This window comes from Pinus tabuliformis, chromosome 5_1, assembly GCF_031772625.1.
Source record: "Pinus tabuliformis cultivar Carrire ecotype Pingquan chromosome 5_1, CPIR1, whole genome shotgun sequence".
Lineage (NCBI taxonomy): Eukaryota > Viridiplantae > Streptophyta > Pinopsida > Pinales > Pinaceae > Pinus > Pinus tabuliformis.
Window position 1 is genome coordinate 810,933,768 of NC_142305.1, and position 18,262 is coordinate 810,952,029.

Genomic DNA, 18,262 nt, shown 5'->3' on the forward strand with positions numbered 1-18,262 from the left:
ATATGTGTTTTATGTGTTATGCTCTCGCATTGTTTATTTTCTGTGTTTTAGAATTCGTATGTAGGTAATTTCTATACATGGTTAAAACCTACAAGGAAGGCCTATGATGGATTTCACAATTCCAATTGAGGAATTTCCCTAATTAATAGGATCTAATTCCCAAGGAAACATCGCAAGGAAATAGGGACTTGGGAAAGTGAGAAATTGGTTAAGTATTGGCCTAGCCTGTCTAGGAAGTTGTGAGACATATAGAGATACTGCAGAGGTTGCTTAGGCTTGAGAGAAGTATTGTAATCTTCTCATATTTTATAACAAATGCAATATACAGGTAGCAGGGGTTTTTATATGTGGCTTTCCCCAGGAAATCATTGTGTAATGTGTTGATTTAATTCTTTCTCTTATATGCTTCATGATTTCACAATCATTTAATGTTTCCGCCGATGAGTATAATATATTCAAGTCTATTGTTTTAGTAAATCACAATAAGCAATTTGAATTTACAAGGAATTTCTACATGGTATCAAAGCATAAACCATTCTAGAAGAGGAGAATACGAGTTTGTCTTTTGTAGGTGAAATCAAATTTGCAGTATGATTCTTCAGCGTCAGTAGGATGTCCTTCTACAGATTGAGACTCGAATATTCCCTTGAGGGTAGTTCGAACTATATTTGTTGGAAGGACTGGATGGAGGCAGTGTTAGAGGACAATGGCTGAAGGAATTCATAGATACTGATATTCGTAAGCCAACTGATGCTCAAGACCTAGAAGAGTGGAGAAAATGTGTTGCAGAGGTGATAAGGATTATCCTAGAAGGAGTTCAAGATCATATTGTCTTGAACCTCCATGGTAAGGAGACTCCATATGAAATGCAAAAGGCCTTGACATACCTGTTTCAAAAAAACAGTGACAACGGGACACTGGCACTGAAGGACAAGCTCAGAAAAATCAAGATGGAGAAGGGTGACACAATACCAAAGTACTTGACCAAGTTCACCCAATGTCAGGATGAGCTTGGAAGTGTTGGTGTTACATTTGCTGAAGATGATCTAGTCAACATAACACTTCTAGGCCTTCCTAAGAGTTGGCACAACTACCAGGATTCGGTAAATGGGAGGTATAAGCTACTAGAGTGGGGGAGTTTGTGGTCCGACTTGGTGCAAGAAGAGATTTGGAGGAACACCAAAAATGGAACCTCATCCAAGCATGATGATGAGGAGAATTGTGCCTTAGCTGGAAAGGAAAAGAAAGGGAAAGGGAATTCATCCCATTCCTAATCAGATTCCAGGCAAGGCTGCAATAAGAAGGACTTGTCAAAAATTAAATGTTTTCACTATCATGAGCTAGGCTACTATGCCACAAAGTGTCCATGCAAGAAGGAAGACAAGAAGCTCTCAGGAGGAGTGGCAAGTGAAGCTCTTCCTTCATAATTTGAGCTGGATTTCACTATCATCACTTACATGGTTATATCAGTGATGGGTAGTGTGTGGTATCTGGATAGTGGAGCCTCATTCCATATGACTGGAAACAAATAATTCTTCAGTGACTTGGAGGATAAGGACCTTCAGACGCACATCAAAATTGGAGATGATGGAAGGTATAGTGCAACCGATATCAATACTATTACTTTTCAGAGGGAGTCTAGTTCTCCTCTCACATTAAAATATGTCATGTGTGTTACAGGTTTGAAGAAGAATTTGGTTTTATTTGCTATGTTGGAGGACCATGACTACAATGTGATATTTAGAAAAGGAAATGCTTTCCTTTGTCACAGCCTTAGGACAAGTGAAGTGGATCAGGGTTCGAGTGAAGAACCTCTACAAATTGGATGTAGAAGATTTTCCTTCTTTGAGCACAAAAGCAGAGAAGGTGCAGAGTTGAGACATCGGTGAGTCGTGGCATAGAAGATTGGGTCACTTGCACAATGGAGTTTTGAAGATCATGCAGCAGATTTCTACAAGGCTTCCCAAGGGTACATTGGAGCAGAGAGATATATGCAAAGGGTGTACATTGAACAAGTATATCAAAGCCACATTTCATGATAAGTACAATCAAGTGCAAGCGATCCTTGAAAGAGTTCACTCAGATGTGTGTGGACAATTGTCGACAGCCTCCTCGACCAAGAACATGTATTATGTAATATTTGTAGACCATTTCTCATGTAAGTTTTGGATTTTCTTCATGCAAAAGAAAGATCATGCGTTCTCTAAATTTTGTGAATTTAAAGCACTTGTTGAGAAACACATTAGCAACAAAGTGAAGGCTTTTAGGAGTGATAATGGTGGATAATATGTGTTAAATGAATTCAAGATTTTTTTTTTCATCAGAAGGACTTTTATGGGAGTTAATAGAACCTCATAACCCACAATAGAATGGGGTGGCTGAAAGGAAGAACAAAAGTATTTTGGGAGCTGCACGAGCAATGTTACATGATCATGGCCTACCATTGCACTTGTGGGTTGAAGCACATAACACAACTGTGTATGTACAAAACATGAGTCCTCATCAGATTCTTAGGATGAGTACACCGAAAGAATCTTTTTCAGGTAAGAAACCAGATGTCTCACACTTCATAATATTTGGTTCATCAATTTACTGTCATGTTACCAAGGATGCAAGGAAAAAGCTAGAACCAACAGCTGAGTTGGGCATATTTGTGGGGTACACTAATACACCTCACAACTATTGGGTATACCTTCCATCTCACAGAATGACAATGGTTCGTAGAGATGTGAAGTTCGATGAAGAGAAGGTCATGAGATGTTCACTTTAGAGGGAGATGCAATTACATGTAGATGAGGATATTTTAGCTCCAAACGAAGAACCTCAGGATGATGTGGAGTAGCAACACTCAGAGAAGCAGAGAGTGGAAGCACCCACTCATGCAGAGACTTCTAAAGATGGAAGGAAGTGCAACAGAGAGGCTGACAAATTAATGCATGATGCTAGATAGAATGTGGGAGCACCCACATCACAACGCAAGAAGATGAGGTCACCAGATTGGTACACTGGCTACACAGCTCTGATGAGCAAGAGTGTAGAGATTGAGCCATCCTCATTCGGGGAAGAAATGCAACAACTAGTATGGTTTGATGCCAAGGTTGAGGAGTATGACTCCATTATGAGAAATAATGTTTGGGAAGTGGTCCCAAGACCAACAAACAAGTCAGTGGTGAGTCCCAGATGGATTTACAAGGTAAAGCAAGTAACAGATGGGAGTGTGATGAAACACAAGGCTAGAATTGTGGCCATAAGGTTCTCTCAGGTGGAGGGAATTGATTAGGAGGAGACCTTTGCTCCAGTAGCAAGGTACTCTTCAATCATATCTATTCTAGATGTGATGGAAGACACATCAGATGGATGTGAAGACAACATTCCTCAATGGTGTGATTGAGGAAGAGGTGTACATTGAGCTACTGGAATTATTTGATACCTTCAACAGAGATTCATATGCATGCATACTCAATCGAGGGTTGTATGGATTGAAACAAGCACCTTGTGCTTGGTACACCAATATTGGCAGCTATTTCACCAAATTGGGCTTCATCCAAAGTGAAACGGATGTGAACATTAACCTAATGGTGGTTGAAGGTAAATTGTTGATTATAGTATTATATGTCGATGATTTAATTCTAACAAGTGATGATAAAGTTGGTAAAATATTGCAAAGAGAATCTTGCAATAGAATTTGAGATGAAGGACATGGGGCTCAAGCATTATTTCCTTGGTATGGAAGTATGACAAGGAGACGAGGAACTATTTGTCTCTCAGGGAAAGTATGCCAACGAGATATTGAAGAAGTTCCACATGAAGAGAAACAAACCCATGGAGACTCCTCTAGAAGGAAGTTGGGGGAAGGAAGATGCTACTTCAGGTGAAGTAGTGGAGGCTACTATTTATAGGCAGCTTGTGGGTTCACTTACATATTTGGTGAACACATGACCGAACATATGTTTTGTAGTTAACCAACTTATTGAAGCAATGGTTAAGCCAACCAAACTCTATTGGAAGGAAACTAAACATGTGTTGAGATACCTCAAAGGCACCACTCAGTTTGGTCTTTGGTATAGACGGAGAGAGGGAGTGAAGATGCAAGGCTTCACAAATGCAGATTGGGAAGGGCGTCAATCCGAAAGGAAGAGAATATCAGGGGGAATATTCAATAATGGGTCAGCAACAGTTTCTTGGTACAATAGGAAGCAAAGATTAATTGCACTCATTTCAGCAGAAGCAGAGTACATGGTTGCTAGTTAGGCAACTTGTGAGGCTATTTGGATGAAGAAGATCCTTGTTGGGTTATTTTTTCAACAGACGAATCCTAGAGTGATTTAATGTGACAATCAAAGTTATATCAAATTCTCTGAGAATCCATTTTTTCATGATCGGTCCAAGCATATCAACATCTGGTATCACCATCTACGAGATTGTGTGCATAGGAGAATCATGTTGCTGGAGTACATTCCTACAGAGGAACAAGATGAAAATATTTTGACAAAGGCATTATCAAGATGCAAATTCAAGTTTCATAGAGGCAAGATTGGGGTAGCAGATAATCCCTTTCTTGTTGAGAGGGACTATTGAAAATGCAATAAGAAAATCCTAATTTAATTTTGTCCTTGAATTAAATTAGGAATAAAATTGTAATTCCACATCACATGACAACTTGTATTAGTTAACGAAGTAAATTTAACTTAGTTGAATTTGTTAATTCGAGTTGAGGGTCTAACTTGAGTCATGTAGAGTGTATCCTACATTACAGGAGCCCTTTTTGAGTTTATTTTGATTTGTAATTAATTAATTCAGTGTAACTGAGTTGAAGTCAGTTAAACTAGTTCCAATTGTTGGAGGAACTAGTGGGAGGTCTAGGAGTGGGTTGCTACTTGTAGTGATCAACCAGTTAACTGATGATTCACTCATAAATAACTCATGCATGTCAGATTTGAGAGTTACCCTATTGATATTGGAGTTCAAGGATAGTGTACTATCAGTTGTATAATCATTTGAATTGTACAAGTGGTGCATGCAGTCAAAGGAAGGACTATGATGGATTGTGCAATTCCAATTGAGGAATTTCCATAATTAATACGAGCTAATTACCGAGGAAACAATGCAAGGAAATAGGGAGTTGGGAAAGTGAGAAATTGGTCAAGTATTGGCCTAGACTTTCCTAGGAAGTTGTGAGACAGATAGAGATAGTGCAGAGGTTGCTTGGGCTTCAGAAAAGCATTGCAATCTTCTCATATTTTCTGAATAATGCAATATACATATAGCAGGAGTTTTTTAACTTTGGCTTTCCCCAGGAAATGATTGTGTAATGTGTTGACTGAATTTTTTCTCTTGTATGCTTCATGATTTAGCGATCATTTAATTGTTTCTTCTGATGAGTAGAGTAGATTCAAGTCTATTGTTTTAGTAAATTACAATTAGCAGTTTGAATCTACAAGGAATTTCTACACATTCATGAATGGACTCAAAGTGTTAATTGCAAAAAATTATATCCAGGCAAGTGTTCGCAAGGAACATCAATGCCCCAATAAATTGTCGATACTTAGAGGGATACACCAAGTTAGGTCCAACAACTTGTCCACATAGCTTCTTGAAGTTCATCTCCATTGGTCCGGCCATAAATTTACATTCCACCATTCCAAACCTTTCCAACAATTTCACAGCATATTTTCCTTGTGAAAGGAAAATCTCATCGGGCCTTTACCACACCTCTAAGCCCAGGAAATAATGCATCAATCTGAGATCTTGCATTTCAAACTCAGAGGCCAAATACTTCTTGCAATCAAGGATCAAAGGCTCACCACCTATCAAGAATAAGTCATCAACATACAAAACCAAAATAAGGGGCATACCTTGGACCACTTTGAAGTAGAGGTCAGTGTTGCTTCTTGTGAATCTAAGATTCACTAGAGAGTTATCAATACAAACATATCAAGCTTTTGGGGCTTGCTTCAATCCATAAAGTGCCTTCTTCAGCCTGCAAATCTGAGTCTTCTTGTCATGTACTTGAAAACCATGTGGTTTCTCAGCATATACTTATTCCTATAGTATTCCATGAAGAAATTCATTCTTCACATCCATCTGGTGCAGAGTCCAACATTGACTCACAAAAAGGAAAAAAATAGATCGAATAGTAGTATAGTGGACAACCAGTGCAAATATATCATCATATTCTTCTCCATATTTCTGGGAGAAACCTCTAGCCACGAACCTTTGTTGGCTTGAGGGGGCTTGGACCCAAGTTCAGAGTTAGCTGTGCTAACTAACAAAACCCTACACTATCGTCCCTTTTGACAACAACCTGTGTAGCGCAGGTTGCAGTCTCACCCGAGGTAGTATTGGGGGATGTTAGAACCAAATTTCTACATACAGAAGGCTATGTGATGTGGGGTTAAGGCATTTCTTTAGTCTCAGGCCTGATCTTACCTTCGCGAACCCCTTTTTCAAGAAACTTCCAAACTTACAATGATTTTCAGTTAAGTAGAGTTATTAACTTCACGTAAACATATAATTATGCATAAAACCACATATAATAGTAGATCCAGACCTTCAGGAGCAATAAGTACGAAAATATAGATAACTATCATTCAAGTGCATGTAAACATAGAGAACATTTAAGTATACAAATTGAACACAGAGTTGCTTCAAATATTCTTTATTACTTCAGATCTTCCTTGTACAAACTTCCCAGACCCTATGCACACAACTGCAGCAGTTTGTTCACTCAGTTGTAGACTTACCAAGGTCTTCGTGCACTCAGTTGCAGGAGCCTTCCCCTTCGCCAAAAATACAAAAAGATCGTATAGACTTACAACATCTCAATATCACATCCTCTTCATTGATTTCTTAGACTCGCTAAGAAACCCTTTTATATACTTTTTCCCATTACAATACCATGGTCCACAAAGCATGGGTGGATCTAAAAAAAATACAAAACTAAGGGGATTTTCCCTTCCTAATCCCCTTGACTCCTAGTGACTTGTGCTACTCGCACTCCACTCCTTAAAATGCGGATACTTACAATATTTTAATGAAAATTGACCCAAGGGACCCCATCCCAACAGGCCCCCAACACAAATATGTGACTTGTCCCCAAGTCACTCCATTGGTGCACTCTGGGTCTTTTCTTTCAGGTTGGTAAATGAAGACTTCACTTGTTTAAGCGCTTCCGTGCATTGTACTGTTGCCTGCCAAACTTCTTTGACCAAATTTTCCGTAGTCGGTCCTTTAGCTGCTAGGCCTATGGTTCGCCATGTTTGCTGCATACACTTGAGCATGCCTTCCATAGTCTGTGAGAGGTGCCCTGCTTCTTCTTCCTACGGTTGCTTCTTTGCAATGATAATCTACATCTTCTTCCACAACTCCTCGATCTGTCCTTGTAGGGATGTTCCCTCTTTCAACTGGGTGAATCGTTGCACAAGGGCTAGGGTGCGCACCGTTTCCTTTATCTCATCATACTGCAATTGCTTATCCTGGATGGTGACTTCAATATTTTTCACCTGTGGGTCCTCCTGCAGTGAAGCCCATAGTTCTGGAGTCTTTTCAAACAACTAGCTACAATCCTTGACTGCAGCGTTGAGCTTTTCCCTATATGTTCTGATGGCAGCCTTGCACTACTCTCGAATCTTTAGTGGCATGGTGGGCTGTAGCTTCAATTGAAGCTTAGTGATTTTCATATGTAGATTGAAGTGTACTTTATCCACCTGCGCCTTTGATTCTTTAAATGCATCTTCCAATTGCTGCACTTTTTCTTCAGAAGCAGCCTCACACTGAATTTGGAGCTCAGGAAGCTCACTGCATACTCTGGAAATGGCCTGTTGCAGTTGTGCCCTTCTCACAGCTGCCTCATCGTGATCCTGGAGAGCTTTGTGATTTTCATAGCATATATGTTGATTAGTGATCTGCGCTTCCTTGATCACCATGAGAGCTGATTTCTCCCGCACCTTAAGCTCATCTGCTACATCCTGGTGTAGCTCATGCAATGTGTATAAGGGGAGCACCGTGAGGTTAATACTCACATTCTTAGGTGGTTGGGCGCTCTCCCACTCTGTGACATCATTCAGGTGTAAGGATCCATCAGGAAGGGGTACAACATGAAGCTCTGAAGTGAGTATTGACTGCACACTGCCTGATGTCGTTGGTTTCTCACTCACTTGAACCACGCTTGCTTGAACCTAGCTCGCTTGACCTTGCAATTCTTTGAGGCCCTCCTGGACCTTCGTCAAAATGGACTGGTACTGTTCTTCAATGTGGCCCCAGATATCTTCCATCGCAGACTTGACAGTATCTCCAATTTCATCAAGGTCCCCCTTAGTAAGGACCATGGCCTTCGAGCAGACAAACTTATCAGATTTTTGCTTCTTATATGCACCTCCTGCTTTGGACTTCTATCGCCGTTTGACAATAAAGGGAGAATAAACGTCCGTCGAGTCTACATAGGGGTCTTCAGTACCCTGATCGGGTTCCTCTATATTTTTCTCTTATTCTTGCTCGCGCTCTGGTTCTTGTGTGTTATTCTTTTCTAGGTCGATGGTAATTTTTTTCTTTTCCTTTTGCACCTCTTTACTAGTCCCTGATGCACCTTCTTTACTAGTCCATGTTATACCTTCCACAATATCTATCAGAAGGATCTAGTCAGTTGGCCACTGAAGGACTAGCTGCGTGATATTGTCTTCGATGACCAGAAATGACAACACCTTAAATTTCTTCGTCAAATCACGCATCGCGCAGATGTATACATGGTGGAAATCGACCTTAAAATAAACAATGTGGTGATATTACATAAACAGACTTGGTGACAAGTCAGGATTTTGGTTAATCACCATTTTCAAATCCATTTCAAACATTACCCAGAACATCTTATTTTCAATGACACGGGCAGGGTCCTTTGTTTCCCACAATGAGGCAAATTTGGAATCCTTGCACAACGTTGATCCGTCATGGGGAATTATGAATCCTTTGGTGTGATCAACAATAACAACCATTCTTATTGGAATGCTTATCCTTCCTCCTGTGCTTCACGGAAATCATCCAAGAATTCTTGGCACAGGTACTTCACCCAATTGAATTGAACCCCCTTGTTGCACTGCGCAACCAAGGATACCATTGGTGCTGACACTTCATCAGCATGACACTTTCTCATGATTTTTCCTACCAAAATCTGTGCAGCAAACCACATAGCTTCATCTGAGATGGAACTAATTGCATATCCCCGTGACTTCTTAACCAACCTGAAGTCACTTTTCATTTGATCTGCGAGCTTTTTCTCATGTTACTTCCCTACAAAAGCATCTTTGGGGTTCGCGCCTAGATATGGAAGTGTTGTGATTCTTCGTATTAGCATGTCATCAATTGGGATGGGCCCTCCCAGCCAAAGACACCCATCGTGGACCAACGCCAACAACTGGCGTACACAAATAGTGTTAATAATGATTCAGCTAAAATGTGAGACATACAGCATATTGAGAAACCATGCGCGCTCAATATCGGCCGCCCATTTCATTGGTTCAAGTCTTGTAAGGCTCGCCTCCTCATAGTATACCATCTTCAAGTACTTGTTGGGTTCCAATTGTGGAAATTTCTCATGGTCACCCAAATCCCAATCTTCCATCTTCAGATATGGTACCCGGACCAACAATTCGCCCTCAATAGGTACTTCCTCCGGCAGCAACGACGTGAATACCTTAAATTTTATAGAGTTGGGATCCTTAGTTGCTTTAGTGGTAGGCTTCCGCGATGGTATATATGACGACAACCGAGAAATTGGCTCCGCACCTTCTACATTGATATCCTCAACCCCCACATTCATCTCTTCTTCGTCTAAGTCCTGAGGCTCCATAGGTTGCTTGTTTTTATCCATTCTACCCTTGTACCTTTCCTTAGTTGGGATATTCCGTGGTGATTGCTGAACTGGGGGCTACTACGGATTTTCTATTTTTTCTCTCCTGTCACGGAGGCATTAGGCTTTGGCCTCGGTGACCTAGGTGTTGTAGCAGGGACTAGCAGTGTGGTAGACATAATGTTCCCTAATCCTCTCCTCAAGAACTCTTGCTCAATTTCTTCCCAACTCAGGTAACCAGACATGCAACAACACACTCGTCTCTTTAAGCGCAACAACACATAACAATTTCTTAAGAAGAAAAGTGTCCAAATGTGGAGCGGGGTGTGATATTTATAACCCGATTCAAATTCAAACTATCTGTTCCCCCGTAAATATTCCTCATAAATGCGACTTTGGTGGCATATTTTCCCTTGTTTGCAACTTAAATGCATTTCCCCCGCTCCTTTTAATGGCAAAATCAATGTCAAATCAACTGTAGTTGTTCCAACAGTCACTTTTTGGGCAGGTTGCACGACAATCCTCCTTGTGGCACAAGTACCTCATCGCAACTTCCACCTACGCGATATTCCAAAACATCGCGCAGGCTTCCTTCTTCGATAAAAATTTTCCTCGGTAGAGTAGTTTATAGTCCTGCACTTTCTTTCAACTTCCAGAAGCACTAAGACTTTCTTGCGGCCATCTAGCCATTATGCAGGGGTGGGATTGTCCCTATAAACCTTCAACCTGCTCCCATTAATCTTGCCAGGAAATACTTCCCCATTCAACTTCGTGAGCTAAACTAAGCCACCATATGAAGTTTCCTTAATTACATACGGTCCTAGCCAGTGCATCTGAAACTTCCTCAGAAATTTGGTAAACTTGTTGTCATACATTAGGACCAAATCACCATTCTTGAAAGTGAGTTATTTAATGTGACGATCATGTCATGACTTTTCTCTATATTTTTGTACCTGCTAATGAAATCCAGCCAAAAAGTGGTCTTCCTCTAATGCAAGCAGTTGTGTTAGGCGTTCCTCCATTATGTCGCGATCTGCCATCACAGTTACTGCTCCGATCCTTAGGTTGGGCACTATGTATTCCATTGGCATTACTACTTCTTGTCTGTAAACTAGCCAAAAGGGTGTTTTCCCAATCAATTTCTTATAGGTAGTCCTATATGCCCATAGAATTGCTTGTATGCGCACATCCCAATCATTCCTATTAACATCACAGACCTTTGTGAGGGCATTCTCCAAGATCTTGTTGAAAGCTACGACATTGCCATTCGCCTACGGATGATATGGTGTACTCTTTTGATGGTACATCTGAAATTCCTCAGTTAAACCTACAATTGTCTCGTTCAAAAAGTGTGAACCCCGGTCACTCATCAGAATCTTTGGGCATCCAAACCTTGGTAGAATAAACTCAAATATGAACTTCGAAGTAGTGTCTTCACTGCAATCCTTCACAGGTTGTGCCTCGGCCCACATGGTTAAGTACTTTGTCGTAATGATAATATAATATGCTCCCATCTTCTTTCCTAGTGGATGGATAGATCCAACAAAGTCAATTGCCCATTTATCAAATTCTTGTAGTGTGACTTGTGGATTTAATAGAAGTTCATCCCTTCGCAACGGTCTTCCGGTCCTTTGACATACATCGCACACACTGCAATATTCCTTGGAATCTTTATGTACCGTCGACCACCATAATCCTGCTCGTAGGATATTTTGCGCAGTTTCCTTACCTGCATAGTGTCCTCCAGCGACACCACCATGTGCTTTAGCTAGAATATTGTGTCTTTCGTATTCAAGTACATATTGATGTAAAACTTCGTCCAACCCCATCTTATATAATTTCCCTGCAATCACAGAAAATTTTGTAGCCCTGACAACTAATTCCTTCTTCTACTATGTCGTATAACTATTAGGGGCTATGCCAGTTGATAAAAACTGAATAATGTATGCAAAATGCTCATCTACAACCCTGACAGCAAAGAGTTGCACATCAGGTAAATCTTCATCAATATTTGTAGGCTCTTCACCATTATCAATTCTAGAAAGGTGGTCTAGTCCATGAATACGACCACTTTGTAACACTTATTTCATCCATTTTTACCCTTCTCTATTATACCATCTATTATAATTTATCATTTAAATCCATTTTATAAATAATTTATGCTCTCATGGATGAATATTATTTATTCTCCTTTATTTCTAATAAATTGATGATTATGCATTATTTTATCAATGATAGTTCTAATAAGTTGGTTATAACATTATTCACCATTTTTAGCCTCCAAGGTAACTTCCAGATTGAAGATTTGATTTTTAAATCTGCCAACTCATAAATTCGCTGGTTTAAGGAGTGACAGTTTTGCGGTTGAGATTCTGAGCAAATGAAGACGAATTTGAGAAATCCGGAACATGGGTTTTGTCCAGAACGGGCCCAATTAACTTTGATGAAGAATGGTTTGCCAAAATTCGGCTTTTACAGAGAGAAATGCAGGGTTCTTTGAGCATGATTTTCTGAGATTTGCAGTTGCGGCCGTCCTCCAAATCTCAGCTGCAAAGCCAAATTCGCCTTGTTCTTGTTGATCAAATGGTTAGAAGCAAACCAATTTTGTAATAGGAATCATGTTGTACTTATCCTTATTGTAACTTCTCTCTGATCTCTCTCTATTTAAATGAAAACAGAGATCAGAGATGGGGATGATTTGAAGAGACTTCAGGATGACTTTGGGGATTTGAATGATGGCGAATTGATGATTTGAATTAGAGATTTAGAAGCAAGGATTCATGATAGGATAGGAGGAAGGAAGGATTGTTTTATGATGTAAGTCTCAAAGCTTCAACTATTGTAATGATTTCACTCTTTAATGATTAATACATAATTTGGGCGTTGCTGTTCACTCTTTTCCTTCTGAAGTAACCCAGCAGCGTCCGCTGGCGGCTAAGGGCCCAGCCTCTGGTGGAGTACGCTGCTGCTGTGTATCATATATTTAAAATTTCTGCTGTGTGACGGTTTGTTTTCCTTTTCATTTCTTTAAATTTTTTTGTTCAGCGATCTTTTGTTTATGAACATTTCGCAGAAATTACTTTGTTATATTGAAATCATAATTGGATTGCGTGAGTGATAGAATTATTAATTATAACTTGAAATGTACTGCTGATAATTTCGATCTAATACTGCGCTGTCTAATTAAGAACCGTGGTCCATTTAACTGCTGCTCATTTATAATTGCCATGGTTGTTCAATTAAGTTACTACTCAAATATAACTGCGATTGTAATTGCTTCAATAACTGCGATTAATGTTCATGTTGCTGGATTAAGGTTGCTGATTCAATTACATTTATAGTTTGTTGTGTCCTTCCAATTACTTAGTTTTGCTGTTCGGTTCCTTTAATTCCAGTTTGCTGTTCCATTTACGGCCATTCCATTTTAGACTTGCTCTTCCATTTCCTATTTGTTGTTCTATTTTACTTTCTGTCGTTCCATTTACTTGCATTTGCTGCTTTGGTGTGAGAGAAGGTCTAAGGCTGTAGTGAGCCTCAGCAGTCGCTGCCTAGCTCCCAGACCTATGGTCCATGCTCTAATTTCCTTTCCATCAGTTTCTAGAGGGATGGGTTATCACTTCCGCACCCTTGACCGATAAGCTGTCTTGTGTGATTTTATCCTTTTGAAGTAATTTAGTCATAGTTTAGCATCCGTCTACTCTTGTGTTCTCTGAACGCTGTACTACTAAACATTACTCTTGAGTAAATAGCCGCCTCAGACTGAGTACACTCTTGAAATAAAAAGTCGTCCCTGGATTGACAATTAATGTGAGGTAATTAGGAGTTTAAAAGACACTTGTTTATCGCTCCACAGTGGATGGATAGATCCAACAAAGTCAATTGCCCATTTATCAAATTCTTGTAGTGTGACTTGTGGATTTAATAGAAGTTCATCCCTTCGCAACGGTCTTCCGGTCCTTTGACATACATCGCACACACTGCAATATTCCTTGGAATCTTTATGTACCGTCGACCACCATAATCTTGCTCGTAGGATATTTTGCGCAGTTTCCTTACCTGCATAGTGTCCTCTAGCGACACCACCATGTGCTTCAGCTAGAATATTGTGTCTTTCGTATTCAAGTACATATTGATGTAAAACTTCGTCCAACCCCATCTTATATAATTTCCCTGCAATCACAGAAAATTTTGTAGCCCTGACAACTAATTCCTTCTTCTACTATGTCGTATAACTGTTAGGGGCTATGCCAGTTGATAAAAACTGAATAATGTATGCAAAATGCTCATCTACAACCCTGACAGCAAAGAGTTGCACATCAGGTAAATCTTCATCAATATTTGTAGGCTCTTCACCATTATCAATTCTAGAAAGGTGGTCTAGTCCATGAATACGACCACTTTGTAACACTTATTTCATCCATTTTTACTCTTCTCTATTATACCATCTATTATAATTTATCATTTAAATCCATTTTATAAATAATTTATGCTCTCATGGATGAATATTATTTATTCTCCTTTATTTCTAATAAATTGATGATTATGCATTATTTTATCAATGATAGTTCTAATAAGTTGGTTATAACATTATTCACCATTTTTAGCCTCCAAGGTAACTTCCAGATTGAAGATTTGATTTTTAAATCTGCCAACTCATAAATTCGCTGGTTTAAGGAGTGACAGTTTTGCGGTTGAGATTCTGAGCAAATGAAGACGAATTTGAGAAATCCGGAACATGGGTTTTGTCCAGAACGGGCCCAATTAACTTTGGTGAAGAACGGTTTGCCCAAATTCGGCTTGTACAGAGAGAAACGCAGGGTTCTTTGAGCACGATTTTCTGAGATTTGCAGTTGCGGCCGTCCTCCAAATCTCAGCTGCAAAGCCAAATTCGCCTTGTTCTTGTTGATCAAATGGTTAGAAGCAAACCAATTTTGTAATAGGAATCATGTTGTAATTATCCTTATTGTAACTTCTCTCTGATCTCTCTCTAGTTAAATGAAAACAAAGATCAGAGATGGGGATGATTTGAAGAGACTTCAGGATGACTTTGGGGATTCGAATGATGGCGAATTGATGATTTGAATTAGAGATTTAGAAGCAAGGATTCATGATAGGATAGGAGGAAGGAAGGACTGTTTTATGTTGTAAGTCTCAAAGCTTCAACTATTGTAATGATTTCACTCTTTAATGATTAATACATAATTTGGGCGTTGCTGTTCACTCTTTTCCTTCTGAAGTAACCCAGCAGCGTCCGCTGGCGACTAAGGGCCCAGCCTCTGGTGGAGTACGCTGCTACTGTGTATCATATATTTAAAATTGCTGCTGTGTGACGGTTTGTTTTCCTTTTCATTTCTTTAAATTGTTTTTTTCAGCGATCTTTTATTTATGAACATTTCGCAGAAATTACTTTGTTATATTGAAATCATAATTGGATTGCGTGAGTGATAGAATTATTAATTATAACTTGAAATGTACTGCTGATAATTTCGATCTAATACTGCGCTTTCTAATTAAGAACCGTGGTCCATTTAACTGCTGCTCATTTATAATTGCCATGGTTGTTCAATTAAGTTACTACTCAAATATAACTGCGATTGTAATTGCTTCAATAACTGTGATTAATGTTCATGCTGCTGGATTAAGGTTGCTAATTCAATTACATTTATAGTTTGTTGTGTCCTTCCAATTACTTAGTTTTGTTGTTCGGTTCCTTTAATTCCAGTTTGTTATTCCATTTACGGCCGTTCCATTTTAGACTTGCTCTTCCATTTCCTATTTGTTGTTCTATTTTACTTTCTGCCGTTCCATTTACTTGCATTTGCTGCTTTGGTGTGAGAGAAGGTCTAAGGCTGTAGTGAGCCTCAGCAGTCGCTGCCTAGCTCCCAGACCTATGGTCCATGCTCTAATTTCCTTTCCATCAGTTTCTAGAGGGATGGGTTATCACTTCCGCACCCTTGACTGATAAGCTGTCTTGTGTGATTTTATCCTTTTGAAGTAATTTAGTCATAGTTTAGCATCCGTCTACTCTTGTGTTCTCTGAACGTTGTACTACTAAACATTACTCTTGAGTAAATAGCCGCCTCAGACTGAGTACACTCTTGAAATAAAAAGTCGTCCCTGGGTTGACAATTAATGTGAGGTAATTAGGAGTTTAAAAGACACCTGTTTATCGCTCCACATTTTGGCGCCGTTGCCGGGGAGAGTGTAGCCATTTCTAAAGAGTAGTGTGAATCTGATGAGTGCCTGCTAGGGAAGAGTTGGATCTTAAAAACGGAAGGTAAGAACCTGCGTACAGAGCATGTAAAAGCCTTGCTCCCCCGTCCGCTTTCTAGCAGGACTGTTAAAGAACCTAGGGTAGAAATAGATGTTTGAATTTTTTGTGTGAATGATTAGGAAAAAGATAGAAATTTAAAAAAAAATGAATCACATGACCTCACGCAAGTGGTGATGTAAGCACCACCCATTCCACTAACCGATTGACAGGAACATTTGAAGAAGGAGCCTCGAAGAAACACATGAAGAACATCTTAAACTATGGTAAGAAATGGTTCACGTTTCTACTTTTGAATTTCCTATCAAAGATCTAGGAGGAGTGACACAAATGCACATAATTCCCCCATCTTTACCAAATTTTTATGGTTTAGCAAATGAAGATCCAGATACATTTTTATTTGAGTTCGAAATACTTTGTAGAGGATATGATTATTGTACTAATGATCAAAGATTGAAAGTGTTTCTTCTTACTCTAAAAGGAGCAGCTCTCTGATGGTTCATGAGCCTAGGTGGGAATTGCATCCAAACATGGGAGGACATGAACAACATATTCTTGAAGAAGTACCAAGACTATTGCAAATCCAATGAAGATATTTTCAGTATGATACAAGGGGAAGATGAAAGCTTGGAGGATTATGTAGATCGATTTCAATACAACCTTCAAAAATCAAAATATAAGCATTTGGAAAAAGAGATCTTAAAAACACGCCTTCTTAAAGGAATCAAAGATAAATTTTTAGAACTCTTAAATCTGATAGGAAAAGGTGATGTTTTTCAGTTGTCATATGATGATGTTGTGAATTGTGCATAAGGTATTCAAGAGGAATCTCCAAGGCTGGTAAGAATTCTAGAGAAGTTTGTCCCTTATTTTCTAAATCTGCTACAAGAATAGGAAACATAAAAGCTGAAATCAATGCTTTATTTGAAAATTTTAAAGTTGATTTTATTAGCTCTCTAAACGGAAAATTGGATGTTTTGCAGGTTCATAAAAATCAAGAATTTGATGAAGTGTTTTACCCTCAGGACCGAAAGGAGCATCTCATAGATACTCACTCTTCCTTATCTAGGATGGAAGTAGCATATCAAAGAGGTAAGGAAGCTGCAACAAGGTCAAAACCATGGAAATCATGGCCTACAGGTATGGTTCAAAACACTCCCTCTCCACTTTCTTACTTGCATAATCCATTATGGAATGTTAATGTGTTGGGGCAGCCATGTCAATTTCAATATAACCACCTATCTTGTTCACAAGTTGGGCATGGTTCATCTTATGATGGCATGACTACTCTCCCTCATCTTGTAGCACAAACATATTCTCCATATTTTTCACCAGCTCTTCCACAACATCCTGCTTGCATACCAAATTCATTCACTCAACCCAACCAACCACATCATCACAATGCTCCATTCTTTACACATTTTCCTGCTCAACTAATTCCACACCCTCACCACAATAAACCAGTACAACATGCTTACAATGTTGAACTGCCAAATTTACCCACCCTTCCCACCCATTCTATCTCACACGCGCCATTAAAAAAAATTTACAATGAGATTCAGAATGTTTTAAATTCTAAAATTGTAGAAGCTATGGAAGAAAGTGAGGTTTCTTGTAGGATGCATCAACAAGTTATTTTAAAAGACCAAGAACTTCATGGTATGATGGCTATGGGAAATCAAGAAAGTAAAGGATATATTGAAGATTGGTTTCACTCCATCACTTGTTTGCAACATCACTCTATGCTTCAACAATTTTTGAAACCATCTTTTCAAGGGAAGTTGGCTTCTCATACCCTAATTTTTATCAACATGCATTTTTCGAATTTGGGTATGTGCATACATGAGGCTTTATTTCTAACATGGTTCCACTGGAAATACTCTTATACATAAACATAATCAATTCTCAAAGAAGAGTAGGATAGTGGAGAAAATAAAATAAATAAAGAAATAAAACAAACACATTTTTTTTATTTATTTTTGTAAAACTAGTTGTTTTTTTTGTTGCAACATGCTATCAAAATCAATATCGATGATAAATGTTCCAATTCATTTGTGTATGTAGATGAATCATAATGGAAATAATAAGTTCTACAAACACTCATTTTCATTTTTATCACCAATTTGAAAAAATGTTTGAATTTCATTTTT